This window comes from Astatotilapia calliptera, chromosome 14, assembly GCF_964374335.1.
Source record: "Astatotilapia calliptera chromosome 14, fAstCal68.1, whole genome shotgun sequence".
NCBI lineage: Eukaryota > Metazoa > Chordata > Actinopteri > Cichliformes > Cichlidae > Astatotilapia > Astatotilapia calliptera.
The window spans coordinates 18,825,830-18,853,374 of NC_137435.1; the positions used below are offsets into that span (position 1 = coordinate 18,825,830).

At 39.4% G+C, this 27,545-nt stretch overlaps 1 protein-coding gene across 1 annotated transcript in view; it reads left to right on the forward strand.

Annotated features, from left to right (window-relative positions):
- Nucleotides 1–2,469: 2,469 nt before the first annotated feature.
- The window catches only part of grik4 (glutamate receptor, ionotropic, kainate 4), a 372,203-nt gene continuing 347,127 nt past the window's right edge, over nucleotides 2,470–27,545 (forward strand). The window contains exon 1 of the mRNA XM_026191921.2: nucleotides 2,470–3,224. The gene's annotated coding sequence lies outside the window, so the exon portion shown is untranslated. The remainder of the gene's footprint in view (nucleotides 3,225–27,545) is intronic.

The following is a 27,545-nucleotide window of genomic DNA, read 5'->3' on the forward strand; positions in this document are numbered from 1 at the left end:
CAAAAGGTAAATGTAACAGTGGAACAGAATTTACAGCCCAATAAAAGGCTGATTTACATCATTTTATAATAATATTCTAATTGAATATAAGCTGCCTCTGGCCATTGACAGGCGACATTCTTCTGCCTTGCTCTCTGGAGCTCTGCGGTACTGTAAACAAACAATGACGCCCAATTCAACCAGAACAGAAAAATAATGAAGTACATCAGCTCCTGGGCTGACAGCTAGTGATACGGCAGCAGATTTATGGCTCCGAAAGCTAAAATTAGCTAATAATCTCTGGCATCTAGCCTACATTCCCAACATTTTTTTGGTCTTATGAATGACCCTGCATTATTAGAAGAATTTGCCATTTCCCTTACTATGTTCAGATAAAATGTGTGAATCTGCACCACTTGTGTCCTGAAATGAACTTATTGTCCAATTTCAGTGAGACAAGTCTCATTTTTCACGACACGCCTCTGTGTGAGCGCAGTGTAACATAATGATAAAAACAATGCTGGAAATTTAAACTTGTTGTCGTTGTAGCCTCGAGTGTCTCCAGTAGACAAGTTGGGAAAACACATTAGCAGACAATGTCAGAAAATAATAAAAAAAAGACATTTATTATCACTTTTACTGCAGTTATTTTTACGTGAGCTATGATGAACTATGATAAACGCCCTCAGAAGAGGGTCTTAACTCATCATTTGTTCCAGTCAGTAATATTGTGACTCCTTCCTAAAATCTCCACCTCCTGGTTTGTTGCTTGTTTGTAATTTGCTTTCCATTGTCACCACCACCACATTCTTACTCATCCTCGTGTTTGTTTTTCTTTGTCCTAATCTTTTCTCATAAACGGCATCTTAGCCTGTCTCGTCTTGCCTTATGTGTCACTAGCTATGAGCTGGGTTGTGACACAAAAAAGAAGTGTGCATGTAATAAAAAAGGATGCAGGTCCTGCTGCATCTCTACACGTCTAAAGAACTGGTTTACCTATGCTGTGACAGATCCGCCTGCCCTGATTGGATTTTGTGTTAGCAGGTACAAACTCCTGATAGGCGTAAGATAATAACAGTGATTTAGCCAATACGTTTAGAGAGTAGCAAATACATATTCGGCATATCTTTGTGTTTGTCCCATGGGGCTTATGAAAAATTAATATCAAGTCCCAGCCTGAATTACTCAACGCAAATATCCTATTAGATTTCCATTCTGGCCACATATAATGGAATGTGGATGACGGGTACCACTTCATTGAGTCCCGCTTTAGGCATGCTGATTTCATTTTTCATCAATAATAGATCAGAAATTACTCAACGCATAGCTGACTGTGTGGTATGCAAATTGCACCAGTGATAAAGCACTTCAGGATGTGGTAACTCTACTGTGGTATTTGTGCATAAAATTCATTCAGTCGCTCTTCTTCCTAGGGCTACAGCTAAACACACCTGCAAGTGATTTCTAAGAAATGAAGCCCTTGAGAAGTTGAGATCCGAAAGCAATGCAACTAAAAAGGCATCCCATCGGTCCCATCCTGGGAAAAACAATCCCTGAACATCTCTCTCTCTCTGTCCCTCCTATATGCTTGTATATGACACAGTTGTGAGACTGTAGGAAATTGTCTTTAGCAGTTCTCGGCAGCTTCCCCACTTTGATGACAGCATGACTGGTGGACGCAATGAGGGTGGGGTTAAAATGTCAAGACATTATTCTCGTCTGTCCCTCCGCAGCTCCCATGAGCAATTACATCAACCTTCACCTTGCACTAAAGCGTTTGGTGTTTAAACAGACATTTACTGCCACCGGGGCCCTGTGATTCATCTGGAGGGGTTACAGGACTGACATCCTTTTAAACACAGCTCGCCACAGTGAACTGGTGGCCTCTGTGGGGTCTTGATGAGTGCTGGAGATGTTTGAAAAACATTCTTACCCACCAGTCTAGACAGAGAGCAAGACAAAGCAGCAGTGTGACTAAATTGTTCATCCATTAGAAGCACTTACACACGCTGACAGATGCAAAAGTGCAAGTCAAAGCTGTAGAGTTGTTTGTGGATTGGGTATAAAGTCAGTGGGAACTTTTCAAAACAATTTCCACCTGCTCAGGAGGGTTGGGAAAACGTATCGATGGGTTAAAGGAGTTAAAATGTGCTTCCAGCATGACCCATGAGAGCAGCGAGCAGGTAAGAAAAATAATCCTAGAAATAATCAGTTTCACTCCGAGGCTTTTTTCTTAATCCTATTAATCCTGTCCGGTTTTAAGATTATATTAAAGCTAGAACATGAATAATATAGACTTTCCCCTCTTTTATATATGTTCCTGTAATGTCAGATGACCTTTTCTTTGTCATCTGTAGTTTGTGTTATTCTAGGTCCCCCCCCCCACACACACACACACTGCTATAAATACATTAAGAGTCAGGAGCATCTTCCTTTCCACGTCTGAGGACAGCACAAAAAAAATCCCCCCTCTGTGAACGTGTGCGCGGCAGCGCGTATGAGAAGAAGGGGAGACTTCGCCCGCACCTCTATCAGTCTGCCCTGCATCTTTCCACCGGACCGCAGTGGATACAGCCGACTGTACACGAGTGCGTCTGACATACAGCACAATGTAAAATAGGTGTTTTCTACAGAGAGGGTTTCACAGGTACGTTTGTTTGGAGGAGCACCGCACAAAGCGCGATCGTTCCCTGGCTTTTTCCTCCGCGCTCGCTCTTACCTCAGCCGCAGCCCGTAAGTGGGATGCGGGATACGCAGCATCACCGGTGCCGTTAGAATAATCCCAACAGATAAACCTTGCAGTTCAGCGGGCCTATCAGATTTTAAGGCAACTGGTTTTCTAAAGGCTGAGCAGGGAGAGTAAAACTGCTCGCTGGTGTGTGTGGGGGGAAGAAAAAGACACTGCTTTTCTCCGGGAGATAAAGTGAGGAGGGATTTTCCAACTAACGGGGATGTGGCTGTTTTTCCACTGTCCTATAAAGCGGGAAATGATTTGGTCATCCAAAGATCAGATTTAAACTGGACTGCTCTTGATCTTATCAGTAACGCATTTTATCTGCCCGTTTATCTGCCCTGGGAGTCTCCGTGGTGGAGGGAGACGCGGAGCAAGATCCAGAGAACTATACAGAGGGAAACTGAGTTACTCTTCAATTACGCTTTTTCTTGCAAATTGACGTATTTCTGGGCAGCGGACGTAATGCAAAAGTAAGGGAGAATATTGGAAACGCAGACAAGACGCAGCACAGGTAAGGGAAACTGCTTATTAAGATGTGAAGAGAGCAATATATGCAGCAACAGAAACCATTCTTAACGGGTTTAACGGCAGTTGGGGGGGGGAAGCAAGAAGCTGTAAGATGCGGCAACGAATGACTAAACATTTAATGCTGCTGGATCTGTAGATCAGAAGTTAAGGCACGGACTATTCTTTGGTCACTACTTAAACGGGGGGTTTAACCTGTCTGATACCAAATACTTAAGCTGGCGATTTGTACCCTGTGAGTCTGTATGTTACTGGTTTTAATGAGCCAGTTGCGTTGGTGAACTGGAGCCTAATTGTTGCACGCAGGGCTGAATGGAAACTGTCCTTGTGCAGCAGTGACTTGAGAGCGCGGCTCAATAAGCAATCAAACATCATTTGCTGGATACGAGGCAGAAGTCGCAGACGTTTCAGTCGTGACGAATGACAGGAGAAAGTATTCACTTTAAGTGGGCTGATTCAGACCAAGTGTTAAATTCACCAAGGGTGTGATCAATAGGCTGGCTGCTCTACTCCAGTTAGATGCTGATTTATGCTCTTTACAGACTTGGAGTGATATACTTGTACTCGTTCGTTTTTTTGTTATTGTTTTATTTTTAATTACACGGGAATAAAGAAGGGACGGATGAACGTGAAGATGAAATGAGATACACAGAAGGAGATGGCTAAAAAAAACACACGCACTCATTTTTGGCTCCACCTTGTGGTTCAGTTTGGTGCCTGAGTTTGGCTCTGCCCGTAGCATCCTCAGACTTTTTATGTTATTTATAGCATGATGGTAGAAAAACCCCTGACTTATTATAGTCTCTTATAATTAATGTGATGTGCAGTGATGCAGTGCTTAATTGAAATGTGTGCTCGGTGTGACCAGAGATAATGGCGGGTCACAGTTACAAACAGGGTAAAAAAGAGCTGTTTTGCTTCTGTCCATTAAAGACTTCACAGTCTCTTCGTGTCACAAAGACAGGCGTCTATTTTCAATTCCACAGGTCTTGTGTTATGTGGCTTTGCCTTCCACAGCATCAATGCAACCCATTGAGAAGTAATTTATGATAAATTGTACTTTATTTTCTTTTAAAAATATATCATTTCTGCTGAGCTTTTTTTTTTTTTTTTTTTTTTGCCATTTTGCAAAAATAAAATAGTTCCTGAGAACTTGATTGGCAGGCACAAGGTAACCACCTGTTTGTGCCAGCTGATGTTTGCATTTCTGCAAGCTCAAGTACTTTTTTGTTGATCTCAGAATGAGTAAATGCTTCATCCATAACCACAAACTGCTTAGCTGGCTCTCCCTCTTGTTATAAGTCAGATATTTGTGCAACAGAATCAATTTCACGTTCATAATTTTATCTGTAGCTTGGCAATTCAAGTTCACGGGATTTGGATGCCAAGTGCTACAGCTGATGCCTGAAAAGAACACTTTAGTTTGACAGCCCATAACTGGGATTGTAGATACTCTTGGAAAGGTTTATATGTAATCACAAACTGGGTACATATGAACTATTTATTGTGCTGCAAGTTATAATTCAGATTTTGTTCCAAGCGATATAGTGTTTGGGGGCAGACAGTCATACAAATAACTGGTCAGTACTGCCAGGTAGCTAAATTATACATACACATCCACCCTAGACAGGTTGCCAGTCTGTCACAGGGCTGACACATGGAGAAACAGAAAGATTCACCTCTACAGCCAATTTAGAATCACCAACCTTAACTCTTGCACATCTTTGGACTGTAGAAGGAAGCACACAGGAGTACAGGGAGAACATGAAAACTCCACACAGATTGCTGTATATCACTTACTGTACAAAACTCTGAATCCACTGTGTGTTTTTCTGTCCAGGTATGCTTTTACTGCATAGCTGTGTGTTTGGGATTGTCATGCTGAAAAAAGTTTGTCACAGTCTGGCACTTTCCAGATGGTATTGCACGGTGGATTCAAATCTGATGGCACTTTTCTTTGTTCATAATTCCACCAATTTGAAATGTAGCACTCGCCACGATTTGCATGTGGCCGTAGTCAGTCACTGTTTTACCTTTCTCCATACCCCCGTCATATAACAATTGACAAGAATTTGAACTTAAAATTTCAAATTTGGATTCATCACTCCATGAGACCTGTTGCCACTCATTTACCGGTAGTCTAGTTGTTGTGTAATTTGGCATACTGCTGCTTTTTCTCCATTTCCCTTTCTTAAGAATGGCTTGTTGACAACCACCCTTCCACTGAGACCTGATGAAGCTTAAGTGACTGTATCGGGTCTGATTTTTTCTTATGGACATGACTTTTAGACACTATTCATCTGCTCCAGATGAGATGCCTTTTTTTGTTCTTGAATTATTCACAGTTAAGTGTTAAGTGGCTTAAGAGACAGATATTTCCTCTAAAAAAGGTCAGGTGCAAGGACTGAAAAAGGAAAAAACTTTGAAAAACATTCAGAAATGTTGGGGAATTACTGCTCAAGACCGCTTTAAAAAATGACAAAAATGTATAATTAGAAGTAATGAGAGGTGGCTCAGGATTTATTGCACAGATAACGACTGTCAAACACATGTACAAACCTTTAGACACTGATCTTCAGCTAAAATAAGCATTTATTAATGTACTTGGATTATAAACCTTCACACTTCATGCAAGTTCCACTCCTAGGCTTGGGGTATAGCATTTTCTCTAATTTGCTGTGGGTTTGTATCATTAAATCAAGCAGGACATGTTCAGGTGCTTTCAGCAGAGTATGTGTCATTTTCACCAAGATTATTTGAACACTTAAAAGTGTGGGTGATATGCACATTTTGTTTGAAAAGCTTACTCCATTAGGCTAAATTTAGGAAAATTATGTTCAGCCTTCAGAATCAGAATCAGAATACTTTATTGATCCTTGGGGGAAATTATTTTGTACTGGAGATGTATCCCCTCATCACCTGCAGACTAAAAGTTCAGTGTGAATCTAGTGAGTGTATGACTGCCTATTCGAACCTCATTTTAAACCCTAATGACTAAATTAGCCGCAAGCATTCTCCTGGGCTAATGCTAATATTAGCCGCAATTAGCATCTCGCTAAGCATTTAGCTAAATTTAGCAGCAAAGCTGCACATATTCTGACTACAGTGAATTTCATATATATAATTTATATGCTACTGTCGAAGGTTGTTCATTTTATCCAGTTTGTTTTTTATTGCCAAAACAATGCTAAAAGCTTTTAGGGATTAAAACAACCAAGTGATGTTCATTAATTGTTGTTTTTTTTTTTTTTTAACTGCCCTCTTATGCATACAAAGCAAGCTGAAACAGCTTCAGGTCTAGTGGAATTTATTTTGAGATAATCTTCTCACATTTCACCCTCACCTCTTCCTTTTAATCTTCCAACACTGCCAAACTGTATTCCTTTAGCCTCATATGCATGAAAAGCAAGCATATGTTGGGTATAATTTTGTTATGACTTGGCTTGGTAGGACTTCAGTGGTGCCTTTAATTCATTTAAATGTCTCCATTTACTGTTAAGCTTAACTATCCACCTGTGACAGATTAAAATAAAAAAGAATTCAGTTTGGTTATATCCAACCCAATTCAGCTTCAGGTCTCCACAAACCAGGTTTTTCCAGGTCCCAGACCAGCTGCACAGGAGTGGCCCACAGGTAAAGTCTCTGTCACAGATGTTTGAAAGTGGGTGGGAGGATTCCACTTGGATTCTCACACAGATGTGGATTTCTATTTTTAGTGTCGTGGGTTAAGGCGCGATGGTTCTGTTTTTGTGTCGCACCAGGAGAAGGTGTGCATGCTGGTCAATTACACAATTTTATTTGGTCAAATTCAACTCCTCTGCTTGCGTTTGTAAATTTCATGGCTGTGCTTTATGGTTTCATTTCTGAGATGGGTGGAGTGCAGCTCACTTTACCTCTCGCTGGCTTCTATTTATTTGTTTGTGTTCTCCGGAGTTCGCTTGTTTGCGGCGGGGTGCGTTACAAAACAGTTCCAATGATTTTATAGCGCACCGCGGGGCAGTTTACAGCAGTTTTTCAATATATTTTGGGTCTACATTGGTCTTTTGTTGCGGTGGAGACACACTGCAGACCTTAATTTTGACTTTTTACTGTCGATATATCTTATTGTTTGTTATGCACTTATTAATAGCTCTCACATTATCCATTTTATATGCATACCTCCTGTAATTTATGTAACATTTACAGCTGGGCCATGAGCCACATTTTTCTCACAGACTGTTATTCGCTGACCTCTAGACTAGGATAAGTGAATTTATGTTCTAACACGGGCTCCAATTACTGAAAAGCCGCCCCGGTTAGCTGCAGCACTGATAATACTCTAGAAATTCCTAAATTAAGAATTTTGTAGTGATGAATATTTATGACTATGGTAATTCAAGGGCCTTCATTTGCTACAGCTTTTTAAAGGGTACACGATTACTAGCAAAACAAATAATGATTATTATGGTAGCAGTGCTGTAGAGGGAAGGGTGAACACCTCATTTGCAGAAACAAGAGCCTGCTATTTATTGAAATGTTCATTGTAATCTAACAGATGAACACGTCGGCACAAATGGATACAAATTCTGCTGAGAATTATTGTTATTGGGTCGGTGAGAGGTCAGGCAGAGGAAGGAAGTACAGCATCTACTAAAAAATTTATTATCGTCAATTGGTGACCCATGTTCTTAATTTTTAAGAATTTCTGCTTTCACACACTGTGGTCAGTCAGTGTTTATATGGACAGTGTTTAAATCTGCTGGGATGCTTGTGTTTGCTGTCCTTCTTGTTAGATACACAAGTTCATCTTCTTGTTAATGCAAATATCTGATCAGCCAATCACATGGTGGCAATTCAAAGCTTTTAGGCACATAGACGTGGTCAAGATGACCTGCTGAAGTTCAAATTGAACATCACAATGGGGAATGGTTGTTAGTCTGAGTATTTCAAAAGATGCTGATCTTCTGGGATTTTCCTGCACAATCATCTGTAGGGTTTCCAGAGGATGGTCTGGAAAAAGAGAAAATTTTCAGTCAGCTGCAGTTCACAGAGGTCAGAGGCGAATGACCAGACTGCTTGGAGCTGATAGGAAGGCAACACTAACTCAAATAACCACTAGTTACAACCAAGGTATGCAGAAAAGCATCTCTGAATACACATGTTCAGGCTGGAAGCAGATGTATTAAACAGCAGAAGACCACATTGGGTGCCACAGCTGTCAGCTTAGATAGACAATAGAAGGTTGTCCAACTGATGGGTCTTAATGTCTGTTGACACATTCGTATGGTAAGGTCAGATTTTGCTAAAAACAACATAAAAGCGAGGATCCATCCATCCTATGAGGGATATTTTCTTGGCACACTTTGGGCCCATTACTACCAAATGAGAATTGTTTAAATACCCAAGTAATCTTTTGACCATGTCCGTCCTTTCACGACCACAGTGTGGCATTCTTATGATGGTTGCTTGCAGCAGGATAATACTCTTTGTTAAAAAGCTCAAATCATCTTAAACTGGTTTCTTCAGTGTGACAATGAGTTCATTGTACTCAAATGGCCTCCACAGTCAACAGATCTCAACCCAAGAGCACCTTTTGGATGTGGTGGAACGTGTGACGCTGTCATGTCAATATGGAGCAAAGTCTCTGAGGAGTGTTTTCAACAGCTTGTTTAATCAATGCCATGAAGATTTAAGGCAGGTCTGAAAGCAAATCTGGTACTGGTATGGTGTAACATAAAACTATGAGTAACTGTTGTTCAGTGAAGTGAGGGGTATCACAGATGTTTGGGTATTCATTTTCATTTAGTTTACAGGTGTGTTGCATACTGTAATTTTATACATGACCCAGCCCTCATGGTTTGTTTGATGGTGCTTTTGAGGTCTTAGCTGATTATGTTGAAGGTTAATTATCATCAGGTACTCTCTGCCTCTCAGTGAGGGGACAGAGTGACAATCATTAGTCCTTAACAAAGTCTCTTTTCCTGCGAGTAGGAAGGAACAGCGCTGTCGTGCTCTGCATCTGCCTCACTTCATTTAGTCTTCACTGCAGCTTGCTCACACACACACACACACGACTGAATGCTCACACATAGTTGGTATGCATTAAATATGCATTTAAAACAAAAGAAAAAAAAGGTTAAATATTGTCTGCCAGCTGAGGAGGCTTCCTGTTTTCATTCTTGGAGCCATGGGTCATGTTTAGCATATTCATTGTGCTAATATGGCTGGTGGAGTTGCTCACTCAAGGTTACATTAACAATGTCCTTCTCATGGTAAACACAGCATTCTAATGGCACTCAGGTATTCCTCTCCACTTTTCTAATTTCCACCCATACTAGTGAGCAGTAGTCAAGGCACTCACCTCAGTGCTTTTGAGTGTAGATCCACAAAATTATTGAAGTTGGAGAAAAGTCACTTACCAACTACTTCTAGTACGGTACACTGCCTTTTTCCAGTTTCTAGTTTTTTTTGGACTAGCTTCCCTCATTTAGCTTCTCTCACTCATCATTTTAAGTTAAACTTTACTCGGGCTGAGAGCAAGGTTAAATTCCCATTTTGCCGAACTTGATCATTCAATCTGACATTTTCTCTTTATGTGTGACAAGATGTATTTTGCTTAGTTTTGCCGTCTAATGTTCTTCTTCAAACAAAGCAGAAGCTGTGATAATTATTTGTTGAAGTGACTAACACAGGATCTTCTACTGAAGAAACATCGATTTAAGGTTTATTTACAGAAAGTGGTGTAAAAAGATTTCTTCAGATTGATATTTTTTAAGCTAGTGATCATTGGTCAAAAGGGACAGAATACCCTGGACAGCACATCAGCTCAAACTAGTGAGGTTTGGTCAGAGATTCAGAGGTTTGGAACCAAATAGATTTGTTGTTATTTACTTACACGATACACCATAATGGAAGTATTAAACTCTTGTTTAGCCTGTGAGTAAGCCAACATAAAGAGAGAACATTATTGATGGTGTCATTGATCTGTGTGTTAGCTTACAGAACAAAGACAGCTCTCCAAGCCAATATACACTTTGTCTTGTAATTACTAAATCTAACTACTTAAGGCACTTTGGAAAGTTTTGAGGTTAATCTTAACTTTGTCACCTAATTTCAAAGAACAACAACAAAAGTACAACACAATCAGCTTTCCAAATTTGTAACTTCTAAAATCATAGCTTTAGGCCTTAAGATTCACTTGACAATATGAAACCTGGTGGTTATTTCTCACTCTTTCTGATAATTATTTCTGAGATGAATAGCGTGTCTTTATTTTGTCATCCAAGCTCCCACCAGACAGCACAGACTTAATTAAGGTAATAATAGAAAGTCAAGATTTAGTCAAACAGATTTATATTCTGTCAAAACAAAATCAAGGTCACAGTTAGAACAAAAACAACTATAATAGACAAATTTTGCTGCCAGGGCGCCGGAGGAAAGCCCAATTTGCAGCCACCTTTGCAGGGATCAAAGGTCATCATACTGAGTCACATTCTGTAAGCGTGGAGCCTTCAGCTCAATTTCATGGACTTTCCAAGTGAACACGCTGGAAAAAGCAATGAATCTTTTAATTATGGCTCACAACATGCTGTTAACTGCTGTGTAGTGAGATTTTATAGTGAAATGAGAATTGTAATTATAGATGACATAAAGTAATTAGGAGGAAACAGCTTGTGAGTAGCCTAGTTCATACAGTATCCTATGATTGGAGATTTCCATCTATACTTAAAAATACAACACCTCTCTTACTCATACTACACAACTGTCTGGACACCTTTCTTGTGTCTGTGAAGACAGCAATCATTGATTTTTATACTATGCCCTTTAGATGTAATCTCTTTATGCAAATTTTCTAACAATGTATACTGTGGGTATACATTCAGCCCTATTTTAAAAACACCTTAGTGTTTCCCTAGCTTTCAAGCGAGGGGAGACAAAAGACAACGTTATTTGAGTCGATGAGAACTCGATTGCTTACTGTAAGTTCAATAAAAGTCTCCCAACAACAGATAATCTAAAACAAAAGCAGGACAGACGCCGGCCCCAGACGTCTGAAAGTCTGATAGCAAAGCACCAGCAGCCCTCCTGCTGTGTTACAGCTGAACCACTCATCAAGCACAGGAGGACAGGCTTTGACCCACGATTCATTTAAGAGGCGGAAGAGGGATAACAGTTGTTATTAACCCAAACGGTCCAGTTTTTATTGATGCAGAACACAAAACACTTAAATTACAGAACATATAAAACTCTTTTGTCCACCTCCTGTGGCTTCCTGTGGCTTTGACGGAATAAACGAGAAAATACAAATGCACAAAGGTTATTTTTTGAATATTTTCATTTTTGTTTATCGTTGCTGTAAGTGATTCTTCACATTTTCCAAATGTGGAGTCTACACAGTAAATAAAGAAGGTGTTGTACTATTTGTATCGCAGCCTGTGTCTGTGCATTATGCTTGTAATTGGTGGCTAGCATGGATATATAAACACAAACTTGCTGTTGGCAAACTTGCTTGCTTTCTCTGCCAGCGCCACTAGCTTACTTTACTTACTTTGAAATCAGAACTGGCCTTTTTTTAAAGAAACTTTTATTGTTTCAAGTTGCTAAATGTTAGAAATATGATCAAATGGCTGGGGCCATAAAGTGTTTGCATGTTCTCTCTATATCTGCATGGGTTCTCCAGCTTCCTCTCACACTCCACAGACATGCTATCAGTGGGGTTAGGTTGTTTCACTGGATTTACATCCTATAGGTGTACCCAGTGAGTGTATTTTCTAAGCTAAACCTTTAGCACACATTCCTAGGTTTCAAATAAGTCAATCGCGAGCCATGCTTTCTGTTGATCTGTTTGCTTGAATCTATCTATTGGAAAGATTTCTATAAAGCCAGACGAATGAATAAATAAACAGTGAAACTATATAATAAAGAAAAAGAGTTATAGAAGGAAAAGTGCTAAAGAAAAATTTCTGAGTATATTGTGAATAAATACTAGGCTGAGCAAACACGGTATTACATCTGCAAGGGCCATTTGCGAGGCGCTGACAAGAAAAAGTGAAGTATGATTCATCGTCTCGTTGCGTTCTCGATCAATTGATGGATTGGACAGGGGAGCCCAACTCTCCAAAGTTGTGAAGGTTAACCAGCTGCCACACATCCATCGTTTAGCCTTTGAAGCCTTCACGCAGCAACTAGAGATAGTGAAAGTCAAAGACATGCCATTTACTCGCATGCTGTTGTACTCAATGGGGTGTATGCACAAGGCGTTTGACAACCTCAGAATACATGCAAGATAAATCCTCCTTCAGATTCTCCTCAGCGTTTTCACAATGTAACAGCAGGAAACGCTGAACATGAGAGACCTACTCTAAAAACATAATCATTAGGGATAAAAGCTGAACAGGCTGCACAGAAATTTAGGGTTTTTTTTGCAGAACATTTCTGTTCTACTCGTGTCTTTGTGGCCCAGCTGCAGCAATGCACTAAAAAGTGCCATTTCGTGTATGTATCTGTGCATGCACTTCACTTAACCTTTTCTATTTAATCAGTTTTCTTACAACAGTTTGCCCATCTGTGAGCACAGTGTGACTTTGAGAGCAGTGTATCTGTCTGTCTGTGATGATCCATATCAACTGCGCTGCTTGTCAACTGTTTAGACAGTGATGAATGAGATGCAGAATATGTGCAAAGCAGGCGGCCACAGATAAAACGCTTTCAAGAATCGAGATCTACCTGTTGTGAATAGGAAGGAGAAAACCTGAATGGATACAGCTCATTTATATGTGTGTGTATATATATGAAGTACTGCCACAGTTTTTACATCCATAGCAAGCTAGTTCTAAATCAAAGTTTAGATCAAAGAGTGTGTTTCCTAACTAGGAAGTCGCAGGAATTCAAAGCTATAACTGTCAACTTCATTGCCTAAGTTAAATGAAGTGAAAGAATTACTCTGCAAGCGTTGATTTCATAGGCTATGACAACTGTGGGTGGCAAACCCAGTCAGTTGCAGCCATTTAATAAATGTTAATTCAGTGAGTTGGCTCAAGTACAAACTGCAAATATTGGCTGTCTGGTTATTGTACTCTCAGTCAGAGCACTAGTTACTGATTGTCAATACGAAATACGTGCTCACTATCATTTTGATTATTATAAATAGATGCTCTAATTTACTCTCTCTTTATATTAGTTATTTGTCTTTATTAGTTTTAATAGTAGTTTTATTGTCACTTCTTTTTATATATACTGGTAGTTATTACTTCTTATTTTCTCAGTCTACTTTCCTTGTGTGCGTGTTTTTTGACACTTTCTTTCTAAGCAACAACAAAAAGAAAAGTCGGCGTCATGGTGTCCACCTGTTCCCCATTAGCTCCCAATCAATGCTTTGTATATATAGCCTTTTATTTTCCTGCATTCTCAGGTTTTGCTCAAGTTGTGTTTAAGTACAAGCCGTGCTAATTAAAGCTCACCATTTATTTGCATTCAGTTTGTGTGTGCATTCTCATTAAACATAACAATTGGTCTCTGTCTAGGTTGAGGCATCCTAGTGTCAACGAGCACCTACGAGGAATTTTTAAAATAACCTTTTACATCAGGAAGCTTTTAGTCTTTTTATAAAACCTTAATGGGAGTCATTGGAGGACAGTATAAAGGCTGTGTATATAGTAGGTGAGTCCCTACACTACACTACAAAGCAGAATTTAAGCCTTAAATTTAAGCCCAGGTTTTGAGTGTCATAAAGGTGCTTTACTTTTTAATGGGGTGCCATGGTAACTGCTGCAAACCTAACCTTCTGCAGGCTAGGTTTGAGATAAGAGAGTATCACTGTTCACCAAGCAATCGTTTCTCTGAAAAATACTGTCACTGTTCATGGAAGAATAGAACAAGATGATAAATCGTTTTTAGAGACTGTCAAAAGTTGTCTTTCCCTTGATAAGCTTTGGCGAGAGCATTCTCAGGAGCAGTTTTACATCTTGCTTTTTTAGTGTTGGCTATAATTAATAGTTTATTTTCCTATAAATAAGCTTTCAAAAATGCAAATAAGATAAGATAAGATAAGATAACTCTTTATTGTCATTGCACAGTCATACATAGTACAGTAGTACAATGAAATTGGAAAAACTGTCCTACGTCGGCACTACATATAACACAACACGACACGATATGACACATCACAACGTAACAAACAACACAACACAGTATATTAACTTAGTATAAAAAAGAAGAATAAGTGTATGTGTATTGCACACTGTTATTATTGCACATTAATTATTATTGCACCTTGTTATAAATATAAATATTATTGTTATCGTTTTAAACATTGTTACCTCCCCCTAAAAAGTCCAGGGAGGTATCCAGTCAGGTCAGCTATTTACATTGATCAGGGCTATTGCCCTGTTGTAAAAGCTGTCCTTGAGTCTATTTGTTCGGGACCTCAGCAGCCTGAACCTCCTGCCAGACGGCAGCAGCTTAAACACCCGGTGTCCTGGGTGTGTGCAGTCCCGTAGGATGCTGCGTGCCCTCTTGAGACAGCGAGTGCTGTACAGGTCCTTCAGGGAGGGAAGAGGATGTCCAATGATTTTTTGGGCCATGTTGATGACCCTCTGGAGTGCCTTTCTGTGTGCTGTGGTGCAGCTGGAGAATACTTCTCATGTAAAATGTACTTACAGGTGTAAATGATGTTTTTGTAGTTATTATTTGCTGTAGTTGAAAGACAAAATGCTAAAATTATCGCCATGAAAAACACTTTATTTATGTAACTCATTGTTATCACTGCCCCATTATAAAGACACAGGAATGAATATGTCTAATAACAGACACAGTCAGGACTTTTTTGCTTTTCTTTACAGACTAAATTTCTACTTTTCTAGTGATGCTGACCAAACCGTGATTCCCGTGCACATACATTAATATGGAGCTGTTCCCATCGCAGATATTCACGCATCATTACTTTGGCTGAAACAGCCGTGGTGTGGTATATATTATGTAATCCACCTCTTCATATGTTTTTTTCCAATTTTACAACTTTATCTTTGTAAAAATATTTAAATCTACTGCCAGTACAGCTGTCCGTGTTTGTGGTTGCTGCCGTGACAGCCCCATTTATTTGAATGCTTGGTGTATTGAAAAGCTCTGGGTTGATAAATCAAATAAAAATGACCTTAGGGTGACAGCTTAGCAGAACTGCCGGTGTTGGGGTAAGAGAAGTCAAATGAACCTCTCAGTGAGGGTTTTGTTTCAGCTTTTATCAACTTTTATTATCAGATTTAATTTTATATTTATCTGTTAAGGTTTTCAGTTAATAAACTGTCCGTGGTCTCTTAAAGCTGCCTCCTCAGCTTTAAACATGGCATTGAAAAAAGTTCATCCAGACCCTTCCTGATATACTAAAGGCCCAACTCAAAGCCTTCTTTTATCTCTAAACTATTCTAAAAGTTGTTGGAGCACAACTCAGGAAAGTTTTGCAGAAGCATAATGTTCTTGATAAATTTCAGTGAGATACATTACACTTTAAGTCTTCCTTAAAGTCTCGAATGACCTAATGTTGCCTGCAGATAACGGTGACTGCTCAGTCCTTGGTTTACTGGCCCCAAGCTAAGCCTCTGCTACCGTCAACCATCAGATTTTAATTCACAGGATTTCCGGGCCAGGTCTGGATTAGCTTACTTTGAACCTTTCCAACCTTTTTTTAAAAAAAAAAAATCTGATTTGTCTGTCTTGTGATGTGGTGTCCCACAAGGATCTCTTTTTTCATTATATATTCTCCCATCAGGTCATGTTATCAGTAGCTTTAACATAACTTCTCATCATTTGCATGATGAGGACATTCAACCATACCTTTCTTTTAAAGCCTCATGAACTGAATAAATTACCTATTCTAAATGCAATCAACGATTAGACTGCAAATAACTTTTTGCAGCTCAAAACAGACAAAGACAGCATCACTACCCAAGTCAGACTGAGATTGCAGTCTTTTTCTTCCACTATAGATGGTAATGTGCAGAACCTTGGGGTCATTTTTGATCATTTTTATGAGATTTGATTCTCACATCAAGATTTTAACCCACTGTTGTTTTTGTTTGATCTAATAAATACTGCTAAACCCAAAACATGAATTGGAGATGCTACATACTTTCATCTCTTCACATTTTCGATTATTGTATCAAACTCTTTTCATGTCTGATCAAAGTATCTATTAATCACTTCCAATCTGTCCAAAAGGCTACTGCAAGGCTTCTAGCTCCCATAAATCATCACATGTTATCACATAACGCTTTTGCACTGGCTAAATGTCAAGCTTAGATGTCATTTTAAAATTTTGTTTTTCACTTTTACTGCCTTCTTGGGTTGGGGCACCAACTACATTATTGAATTACTACACCCCAGTACTACAAGCTGGACTCTTAGCTCCTCAGATATGGGCCTTATGATACATACCTGATTTAAGCTGTGCATAAACAAATACCCCAAAAGCTTAATGAACTTTATAAAAAAAGTCATACAAAAAAAAAAAAAAAAATAATAACTCTGAGTTACTGTTGCAGAAAGTGGTTTTACGAGCGACTAAATCATAGGTTGTACTTTTCACACACTTTAATTTTTCACACACAGTTTCATATTGTTAGTCTGAGGTTGTATTTATGTAATTTTAAGACCTGGTAAGGACCCTTTGAATTAACAGAGAGAGCACTTTCTTTTCTTATAGCATGGAACATCTGAGTTAGAAGAGAGATGAAACCTAAAACAGATAACTTAATTCTTAAAGAAAAAAAAGAACTTACTTAGATTGAGGTTAGAAGGGCAGTCTTCTTTTATTTTCACTCTTAAGTCCTCATGTACTACTCAGTGGCATGCAGTGTACAAATTAGATGGCATATTGATCATTTTCTTTCAAGGTAAACTAAAGCTGTTGCATTGACCTGGGCAGTATGCAGTCATTTATTAACACAGTGTCACAAAGCTCTTTAGGTCACTTTAGTTCAGGATGGATTTCCAAGAGCACGTCTATAACGGGTTCAGAAATGGCCTGAGACACTCATAAAGAAGGAGAGATGCATAATTTCTCTTTGTGCCATGCTGAGCCAGATAAATGGCTTTCTTGTGTTAGCCTCATCCTCATTATTATGCTACAAGGGAAGTTAGATTTTCACTACTACAAATCAATAACACATTAAAGTTGGGAACCAATAAAGGACATACAAGTGGACTGAACAAATCTTGCAACACTTTTTTTTGAGGTAATCATCCATGATTAACCTCTAATTTCACGGATGGCTTAAACTGCCAGGGATTTGTGTTTGAGATGAGCACGGTGTGGTGTCATTTGCATGACTGAGCTCCTCTCAATCATGCAAATGACACCAACCAGACAATTTTAACTCAAACCAAGTTAAGTTAGAAATGAATATAAGAGCTCATTCAAAGCATGATTCAACAATGAAAGCATGTCCATTATTAAAATGTTAGCCAAAAAGTAAAGTTGCTTGCTAAATGGAGTTCATCGGCGGATGTGATTTGGAAGAAAATTTTGCCACTTACCGAGTTGGGTTGTCAGTAAATAGAAGTAAAAATGCCTTGAGGTGTGCTTTTCAGTCTTAAACACTAGTTTGCTTGAATCCACAACTTTTAGCCTTTGGGTTATAGCTGCACTGGTGGATTTGTTGGAATTGAATTAGAAAATAAATTAACTTTACTGACCCTAACATAGCACAAGGACAGGGTCTACACAAAAGCAGGCTCCAACTTTGACTGTCAGACTGGGTATGTGTCAGCTGTGATGGGATTAAGTTTAAAGCCCCTTTCAGATGTGCACTACTTTCCATTTATCTGAAGGCATCTGAACATCTCAGCTTCATGTTTGAATGAACACCCTGTTCATTTTTTCATCATAATAGTTGTGACAGCACAATTCCTTGGTCATACCTAAATCTGAAGTCATGTTGTCACATTATTGCAGCTATGCCTGAGTCTCCCCTGGATCTTGAATTGCTCAGCTTGGAGAACGAAGCAATAATGAACTGAGGGAGGAAAATGTAATTTTTGAGTCGATTGTATACGAATAACATCAGAAAGGGGCACAATGTGTGCCTTAACTGTGACTGAAAGTGAGAGAGTTGCGAGGCACATTAGCAATGTATTGTGCTAAATATCGCATGTTAATTCTGAAATGTAACTATTATTTGCATGTTCTATTTAATGTAATGTTACATGTAACAGTCAGCATTACTGAACATGACACCCCAACGGATGTAACCCAGGGCTTATAAGGACACTGCTGAAAAGAGGGCTCAGAGGTATTCAGTAGTTTGGAGATATTTTGATTATTTGAGTAGTGTCTTGATGCATGCTCAGCCATCCAGGTAAAGAAAAGCCCCAAAAATTGATTCTGTTCATCTGCATGTAGCATTTTCAGTGGGAGAAATGAGTTCAGTCAGACTGAAGAAGTCGCTTGGATGAGTGACAAAACATTTTTCCCACTGAACTTTCTGGGAAGTAGATTAGTGCGCTGCAAACTGAGTCAAAAGCATGTTTCCACAAAGGCAGGTAACATTTTTACCATTTGAAACTTTGCCATCATTGCTCAGGGCTGTTTAACTGTACAATTCATTGCAAGCGCAATGCAAGATTCTTTCGTAATGTCTAGTCCTAACTGGATTGAAAACCAAAAATAAAAATATATTTCCAGCTTTTTTAGAGAATGCTGAAGGTCGGACTGGAGGATAACATGGAGAGAAGTGACTAATGTGGTCTCATATTGTCTCAGTATTGACAATATTGGTGAAGACATGCTATACAAATAATGTATATTAGTGGATGTTTTAGATATTGTATGGAAGGTGGCAGGACATCTCTCCCGTGCCACTTTGCCCTTAAACCGCTCCTTCCTCCTTTACTGCGTCAGTTAAAATTTGCTCCTTTATATTTCTGATTTTCAGGGTCATTGTTAAGCAAACACTTACACCAAAAAAAGAAAGAAAAACCTAAAACATTGACTGGCGCTTTCCTGTGAAAGACAAAAACGTCAGTTCGTGTGGGCATCTAATGAAAAGAAGAGGCTGTTAGTAGATTGATTTTTTTGAGCTTTCCAAGTTTTTGTTAGTGCAACTTTCTGATCAAGGTGTTTGCCAGGTGAACAAGTCTGAACATGTTTCCCAATGAAGACCTATTAAACTGAAGTGTTGCAAAAATAAAACTTTGGCTTGTGCATTGTAGTCGGTGATTGCCTCTTTATGACACTTGTTGCCATAGCAGCCAGTACCTACCTACTATTTTGTGTCATTCGAGAGATGAGCCACAAAATCTTAACTTAACATACAAGCCCATTTATATGTATACACAGGGGAATTAGGCCCCCCTCATATTGTCAGTTTGTGGTTATTGTCTAGTTAGGAAATATCATGGATAGGTGAAAGTATGCCGAACCATAGATGTATATACATATATATTCAGACACAAAGAGCAAAGGTTTTTGCTATCCAGCCAGCAGTACCAGCTGTGTATAGGCAGACACAACATACATACACAACAAGTAACCAGGGAAATAGACAAATCTGAGAACACATGTTTTATTTGCTGTGAGGGAATGTGTCTGGCCTTGCTTGTGCTGGGTAAACACAACTATGGGTAGTATAAAAACTGGACAAATACGCATTGCCTCAATTTTCAATCTTTTACTAACTTTTACTTGTGACGAAAAATAAACAGTTTTATTAGAACTTAGCAGAATAGTAACTCTGGCCATATCCACACTCTTCTCTCCATTTTGGCCTTCCGTCCACACTGAGACGGCGTTTTTGGTCAAGGAAAAATGAGCTTTTTGAAAACTCTCTCCAAAGTGGATACATTTGAAAATGCAGTTTTTGCGTGGCAGTGTGGACTGCAAAAACGGAGGCTTTCGAAAACGATGACACATTTTAGTCATGTGCTGCAGTCATGTGACCAATTCAACTAAGATGGCGGAGGGCATTATACAGCAGGTGTTTTGTTTGCTGTCAATTTTGACAGCCCTATTAAAGATTAATATCAGTTTGCACATGCTCCAGAAGTACATTGTACATACAATGTTTACTCAGAGCTGTTGTTCAGCAACTTTCTACTCCACCTCATTGTCAGTCCGTTTAAAAAACTCGGTGCTTTTCCTCGTCATTTTTCCACGACGTTTCAAAGAGCCGGAAAGTAAATAAACGGAAGACGGAAATTACGCATCGTCTTACGTTTCACGCATGCGCAGTACAGGAACGTAAGCGTTTTCAGTGTGGACGAACAACTCTCGGAAACGGTTGAAAAAAATAGTGTGGATGCGGAGCGTTTTTAGAGATAAACGCCATTTTCAAATTTATACGGATAAGTGTAGACGTAGCCTCTGATTACTTAAATCCATGACTCAACTGTTTCATGTGGCTGACCTTATTAAATGTTAAAAGTTTGAGTATATTTAAGTTAACTGAGAACAAAGAAGTACAGGTAAGATTTTTTTGATAAGAAAGGTTGAATGACGCAACTTTTCCTCGATATGATGATTAGACTCAAGATGAAGCTACATATCATCCCAGTGAAGGTAGGATGTAGGACAGAACCCCTTGGAGTCTAGACTCTGGTGGTGGCAGGGGAAAAGCAGATGGACACTTGGACAAGGATCTCCATCTGGACAGGATGAGGAGGAAACGGGTCACACAAATGACAGTATGAAAGGCAGATTGATTAAAGAGCTGTGAGATTTAAAGCATGTGGTATAGAGGCGAAATACAGATCTTCCTTATTGAATATACTCAGAAGCTTCATGTGTACCTTACAGTTATGTCACTGTAGACGGACAACTTATCAATCGTGTTATTATTCATGTTATCATTTGTGTCGTTCTAATCTTTATATAAATTTCCAGGTTTGAAATTCTACTTCAACCCTACATGATGATGATAGTAATAGTGAGCAAAGGCATTTTTTATACCTTTTTATTTAATGACACTTCACCAGTATATACAGCCATGGCAATGATATGTGCGATCACTTAACAAAACGATTAGCCAGCACAAGAAATACTAGGTGAATAAAACAATTATTCAAATTTTATGAATAGTGTACTGTTGTGTAACCACAAGTGCAGTGTATACAGTCTCTTCTGGGTTCAAGCACTCACGAATGACCACAAAAAGTGGAATAGATGACATTTGGAAAGCCAACCAATGCAATTAGGCCGAATTTTGAAAATGTAATTATGTGTGTAAGTTCCATCAAATTACTGGCATTTTTCCACTCTTCCTGAATACATGCTGTATAACCACATTCAGCATAGGCATCTGAGTGTTTCTAGTTGTATTTAGTGTATCCATTGGTGATTGAAGAAGTCCTTACATTTTCTTTTCTATTACAAGTGTGATAACGTCCATGTACTGATAAAAAAACCATTACACGCACTATGATGTGAGATGCACAGAGTCGGTAAATAGTACAATATCGCATTACATTAATATTTATTCAGGGAAAACTCAAGTTTTCCACTCCAGGTCTCAGGCCTGAAGACTATCATATTAATCTATCTCTGTTTGACTATGTTTCCCAATGGTGCATGCAGAAAATGAACATTGTTAGAATTGATCCTGGTACATCATTCCTAAAGCTCCCCATCTTGTGAACCAGCCCTCCGTGCATTCCTAATTCCCCCTCTCCGACCTGTATGCCAGCCAGCTCGGCTGGCAGCCTTGCACTTCACTTTGATTTGTGAATGTGAATTTTATCAAACATCAATATTATCTTTTGAATCATATCCAAATGGGTATTTTATAGTGCTGCAGACAAGAAACGTGCTCTCTGCTTAATACTCTGTTCTTCCTCTTATTGCCAGACCACCTCCTCTCTTAAATTCTTTAAGATGAATATTAGAAGTACACTTGCCTTTTTTGTTGGCCACAGCAAAATAATCGGAGTAGTATACTGTATATTTATTGTGTTGCTGTTATTAAAGTCCAACCTGTTGTCTTGGAAGCCGTTCCCAGTAGAGTTGGATGCTCCATGCAGACTGAGGGAGACACCGGTGCACAATAAATTCTTCAGGCCCATTTAATCCATAGGGGTAAAACAAGCAAACAGCAACAACAAAAAAACCCCTCAGATCAGGTCAGGTCCTACTACTAAAACTAAAACTAAAGCTGAACATGGTGATCTTAAGTACACTGCCATTCTTGCGGTTGCTGTTCTGCAGCTCATTCATTGCCTTATGCTGTGAATACATGGGGCACAACTGCATTGGATTCTAGACCCGATGTGACCATAGGAGCTGATCTCATCCACTCAATACTAAGCTTGCAATTCCACATGCAGCAGGAGGGTGGGAAGTCAGACTAAGGAACTGCATAATGAACCTGTCAATTTTCAAAAATAAAAGACCCCATGCAGAATGCAGCGCTCTTAAAATGCTCCTGGTGTAACGTGAAGCTGTGCAAAAGATGGACCAAAACTCCCTTGGAGACACGATGTGAAAAACATACATCGGAACGATTCCTGGTGTTATTCTCCGTTTTGCCTCTCTTCCCTCCTTCGATCTGATTTCCATTTCGCGAGTTTTACTGTTTCAATGTCTGTAGTTTCACGTGTCCCTCAGGAGAAATGCTGAGTGACTATGCTTTCCAGGTTTCTAACCCTAGCTATATCTGGTTGCACGGTGGCGCGCCCTGCACAGTTTTATTTTCCTTCTCTCTGTCTGCTTCCTTCACTTTAATTTCTTTCAACTCTCCTCTGCCTTATCCTGGTTTTCCTTACAGATTTGGGCCTCACTTGTTTGCCACTAATCCCCTCACCCCCAACCGGACACGGTAGATGGTTGCCCCTCCCCGAGGCCGGTTCTGTCTGAGGTTTCTTTCTTCTGTTAATAGGGAGTTTTTCCTTCCCACTGTTGCCAAGTGCTTGTTCAAAGGGGGTGGTTTCATTGTTGGGGTTTCTCTCTGTTATTATACAGTCTTTACCTTACAATATAAAGCACCTGAGGCAACTGTTGTTGTGATTTGGCGCTATATTTGGCGCTAAACACACACACCCGCCCGCTCACATCATCTCACATCATCTATAATTGACTGAGACAGGACTCTCTTCCAGACACTAAACCAAGGAACAATGTACATTTCAAATTCCTTTAATTTTAAACATGTTTATATTGTCTATCCTGTAAAATAGTCAGATGTCTATTCATATTAATGTACAGAATTCACCTGCTTGCTGCTACTACTGCACATTCACCCAATGTGTGTGTACATATATATATATATATATATATATATATATATATATATATATATATAATGTTCTTCCTCTACAGCACCCCCCTCAATTTTTGCACATGTCGAGGAGCGTGTCAGGCTACATTTCACTGTGTGTTATACTTGTATAACTATGCATGTGACAAATAAAGAACCTTGAACCTTGAACCTTCATATAAATAAAATTGAATTGAATAGAAACTGATCAGTTGCAGCTGATTTCAGCCTGTCTCCCGAAGTGTAGTCAAAAGTGTAGAGCTGTGTCTTCATCAACACACACCTGTAGCTTTGTGCAATTTGGCTATTTCTGCTAGGTCCACTTAATGTACAGCATATGCTATGTGACTCTCCAGTCATTCTAATTGGTCGGGGTCACAAGTCATTGCAAATCTGCACCTCTCAGCTTGATTGACATGCGGCAGGGAAGACTAATCATATCCCAGGTGCAGAGGCAGTATGTCCTGGCCACTTTTTAATCATGTTCTCCAGGCTGGGGCTGATAAGAGATGTAAGGGTGATTATGGTTCAAGGAGGACGTCCTTGCGCAGGGGCCTTGGGATTATGGCTCTTCACTTTGTTCTGACGTGAAGAATGAATACATCAGTATTCAGATGGGGGCCTCCTCAGGGGGTTACGGAGGTACTTGAGAGATTTGGAATGGAGAAGAGAGACTCACTCCGTCAGGGAACTCAAATTGAACGCCTTAGGATTGTGTGTAATCTGTGAACTCATTCCATTCTGATGAGCACAGCAGATGACAGCAAGGGTGTTAATAGCATTTTAGATGTGATAAGCTTGCTTGACCTTAAAGCTCTGTTCTCACTTTATTTTCAATATATGAATAGCGCAGATGTGAACTGAGGCAATGTTTCCGTGTAAAAGGTGTGAAAAGACGTGACTGCATGCCCTTCTTGATGGTTTCTAGGCTTTCTATCAGATTTGCAGAGAAATGGCACTAAATAGAGAGAGCGAGAGATCAAAAAAGCCTAAAAATAGCACAGCCATTTTGCATGTCAGGCCATGCAAAAATTAACTGGCTGGAAAAGCAGAACTGGGGTCGGTTATCTTAATGTTCAGAGAAGTCGAAGTTCAATTGTTACGCTCGCTTAAACATTTCCCAAAATGCATTTTTTTTTAAAAAAAAAGTACATTTTGTGTATATTTGCTTCATGAAACAGCTTGAAAACACTGGCAATAGCTTTATTGGTCATTGGTCACACCAAGTATCTTCTGGTAATGGCCAGACACAAAAAGAGACTGAATTGACGACAGCTAATCACACACTTACACAAAATATTTTGTGCCATCTGCAGAAAAAAGAAAGTGTGTTTAACTTGTGGAAGAGGTATGGAAGAGGCAAGGGTGAGAGCTGATGAGAAAGAAACTCTAGGTCATTGTAACTCACTAGCCTGAAGAGTCAGTAAATCAAGCAACACTTATGCGGTCCCTGTGATTGAGTAACTCATTGAACTTAAGAGTGGAAGCTTTTTGCATCTATTTGTCTAAAAATATCCCATGGCTGGAGGAGACAGTCTCCAAAAAAGAAAGTTGAGTGGATGTGAATGACGTGGATGAAGGGTTATCTCCACAACCCCAAACCCCAGAGATATGCTGGACTCTTTCTTACTGCAAGGACAGAAGATGTGTGCGATATATATAAGTCTGTAGATTTTTTGTATACCAACACACATTCAAATACAGATCTGCTAACTGTGGATAGCCCAACAACCCAAAGATTTTACTCTTGCATACATCCATATGTGATTATCCTTTTAAAAGGCTTTTTTTTTACTTGCCCTTTCTGTCTGGGTTGTTACAGCTTTCTCTTTCATCCATGTGTTTCATAATTAGAGATGCAGGGGAGATAAAAAGGTGCAGAACAGATTGCTTATAATTACCTGTATGCTCATGCTGATCACATTATGTAACCTGCAAGGGGAGGAGACTGGAAAATTAGAGTCTTGCAGACTGAAGGTTATGATTTAGCCAACACTGTGGGCCACACACACACACACACACACACACACACACACACACACACACACACACACACACACACACACACACACACACACACACACTCTTTACTCCTCTACTGCGTAAGATCCTTTATCATTACAGAATCATTTTTCCTGACCTTTTCAAGCATGATATTCATGAATGCATGGATAATTTTTCTCCATAGCCTGCATTAAGTCTTCGCCGTTGCATTAAGAAAAGTGTTGCAAAAAAGAGTTTCTAATGTGTACTTGTCAGCTCACTGCCTAATTGGGCTCTCATTCATTTCAAAGTCATTTTCAAAAATGATATAAAGATGGCGTTGCAGGGTAAAATATGGTTAAAACCCCCTCTACTATGAGCTGGACAGAATTTAAATGTGGCTATAATTGTAGATAACTACATTTTTTGTATATATAGTCGTGATAAAAAAGAAAGTTTTAGGTATCAGAATATAGTAAAAAAATGATATGGTTCGTGTCAAAATTATTTAAATATAACCTCAGATGAACAACAACATGACATATTACCCTATGCTATACTGCTATGAGTCAGTAGCTTGTAGAATCACATTTAGCAGCAATAACTTGAAGTAATGGTTTTCTGTATGACTTTATCAGTCTCTAACATTGCTGTGCAGGAATTTTGGCTCACTGCTCTTTACAAAGTTTCTTGAGTTCATTGAGGTTTGCAGGGATTGCTTTTAGCACAGCTTTTTTATGGTCCTGCCACAGCATTTCAGTCAGGTTGAGGTCTGGACTTTGACTTGACCATTGCAACAGCTTAATTCTTTTCCATCTGAGCCATTCTCTTGTAGATTTTATGGTGTGCTTGGGATCATTGTGCTGTTTCATGACCTAGTTTTGCTAGGCTTTTGGACAGATGGTCTCACAATTGACTCCAGAATACTTTGGTATACAGAAGAGTCAGGCTCACTTCTGTCCATGTGTAGACTACAGTGTCTCATCGACTTGCACGTTATGAAGAAAGTCTGCATTGTTTGATATGGATTTTCTTCTTTTTGACCCTTAGGTCAGGTAATGAGTGATACACTGTGTTGGCGTGGCCAAAGAGCTCCAGAAATTCCACTGCTTTGTGATCAGATGCTCATGTCACAGCTCAAGTCATCTTCAGTAATGTTGTCCATTAAACTGGATATGTGGTTTCACACGTAGATCTATAATAATAATGGATTGCATTTATATAGCGCTTTTCGGGGCCCTCAAAGCGCTTTACAATTCCACTATTCATTCACTCTCACATTCACACACTGGTGGAGGCTACAGTTGTAGCCACAGCTGCCCTGGGGCAGACTGACAGAAGCGAGGCTGCCATATCGCGCCATCGGCCCCTCTGGCCATCACCAGTTGGTGGCAGGTGAAGTGTCTTGCCCAAGGACACAACGACCGAGACTGGGTTCGAACCGGCAACCTTCCGGTCACAAGACGAACTGCCAACTCTTTGAGCCACGATCGCCTCTATATGGTTATATAGAGAGAGGAACTGTAGGATCCAACCAATGTAGAGGTTGGATCCCGTTACCACTGGATACACAGTGTACACATAGCATTGTTACCATTGGATACAAAGTGTATTCAGTGGTAATGACGCCGCGTGTAGATGAAATGGGGATTCATCGAAAAGCTGGAGAAGAGGAATAGGAGCAACAGAGTTTGCCATGAAGAAAATGATTTTTTACAGAGCAAAACAAACTAAAAAGCACTAATAAACTAATAATAAATTCCACAGTTCATTTTTAAACAATAAGTTGCAAAAAACAAAACAAAGTGACAAAAAGAACAAAACAAAATTGCCAAGAATAGCAACTGATTAATTAATTTAAAAAAAGTTTAATTAACGCCCCATAAAAAAATGAAAGAAAATGAAATCAAAAATATAATTTTCTGCTTTTTTCATGGTTCAGGCATTAAAAGGGTTAACACTCTTCAATCCAATGCAAACAAGAAAAAACAACAGTTATCCATATAGCAGGGGCAAAGCTAAAGGACCGACTACAGGACAAACATAAACAAAAAGCTGCCAATTGGACCATGTTTTTTTTTTTACACTGCCTCCTGGTGACAGTACAC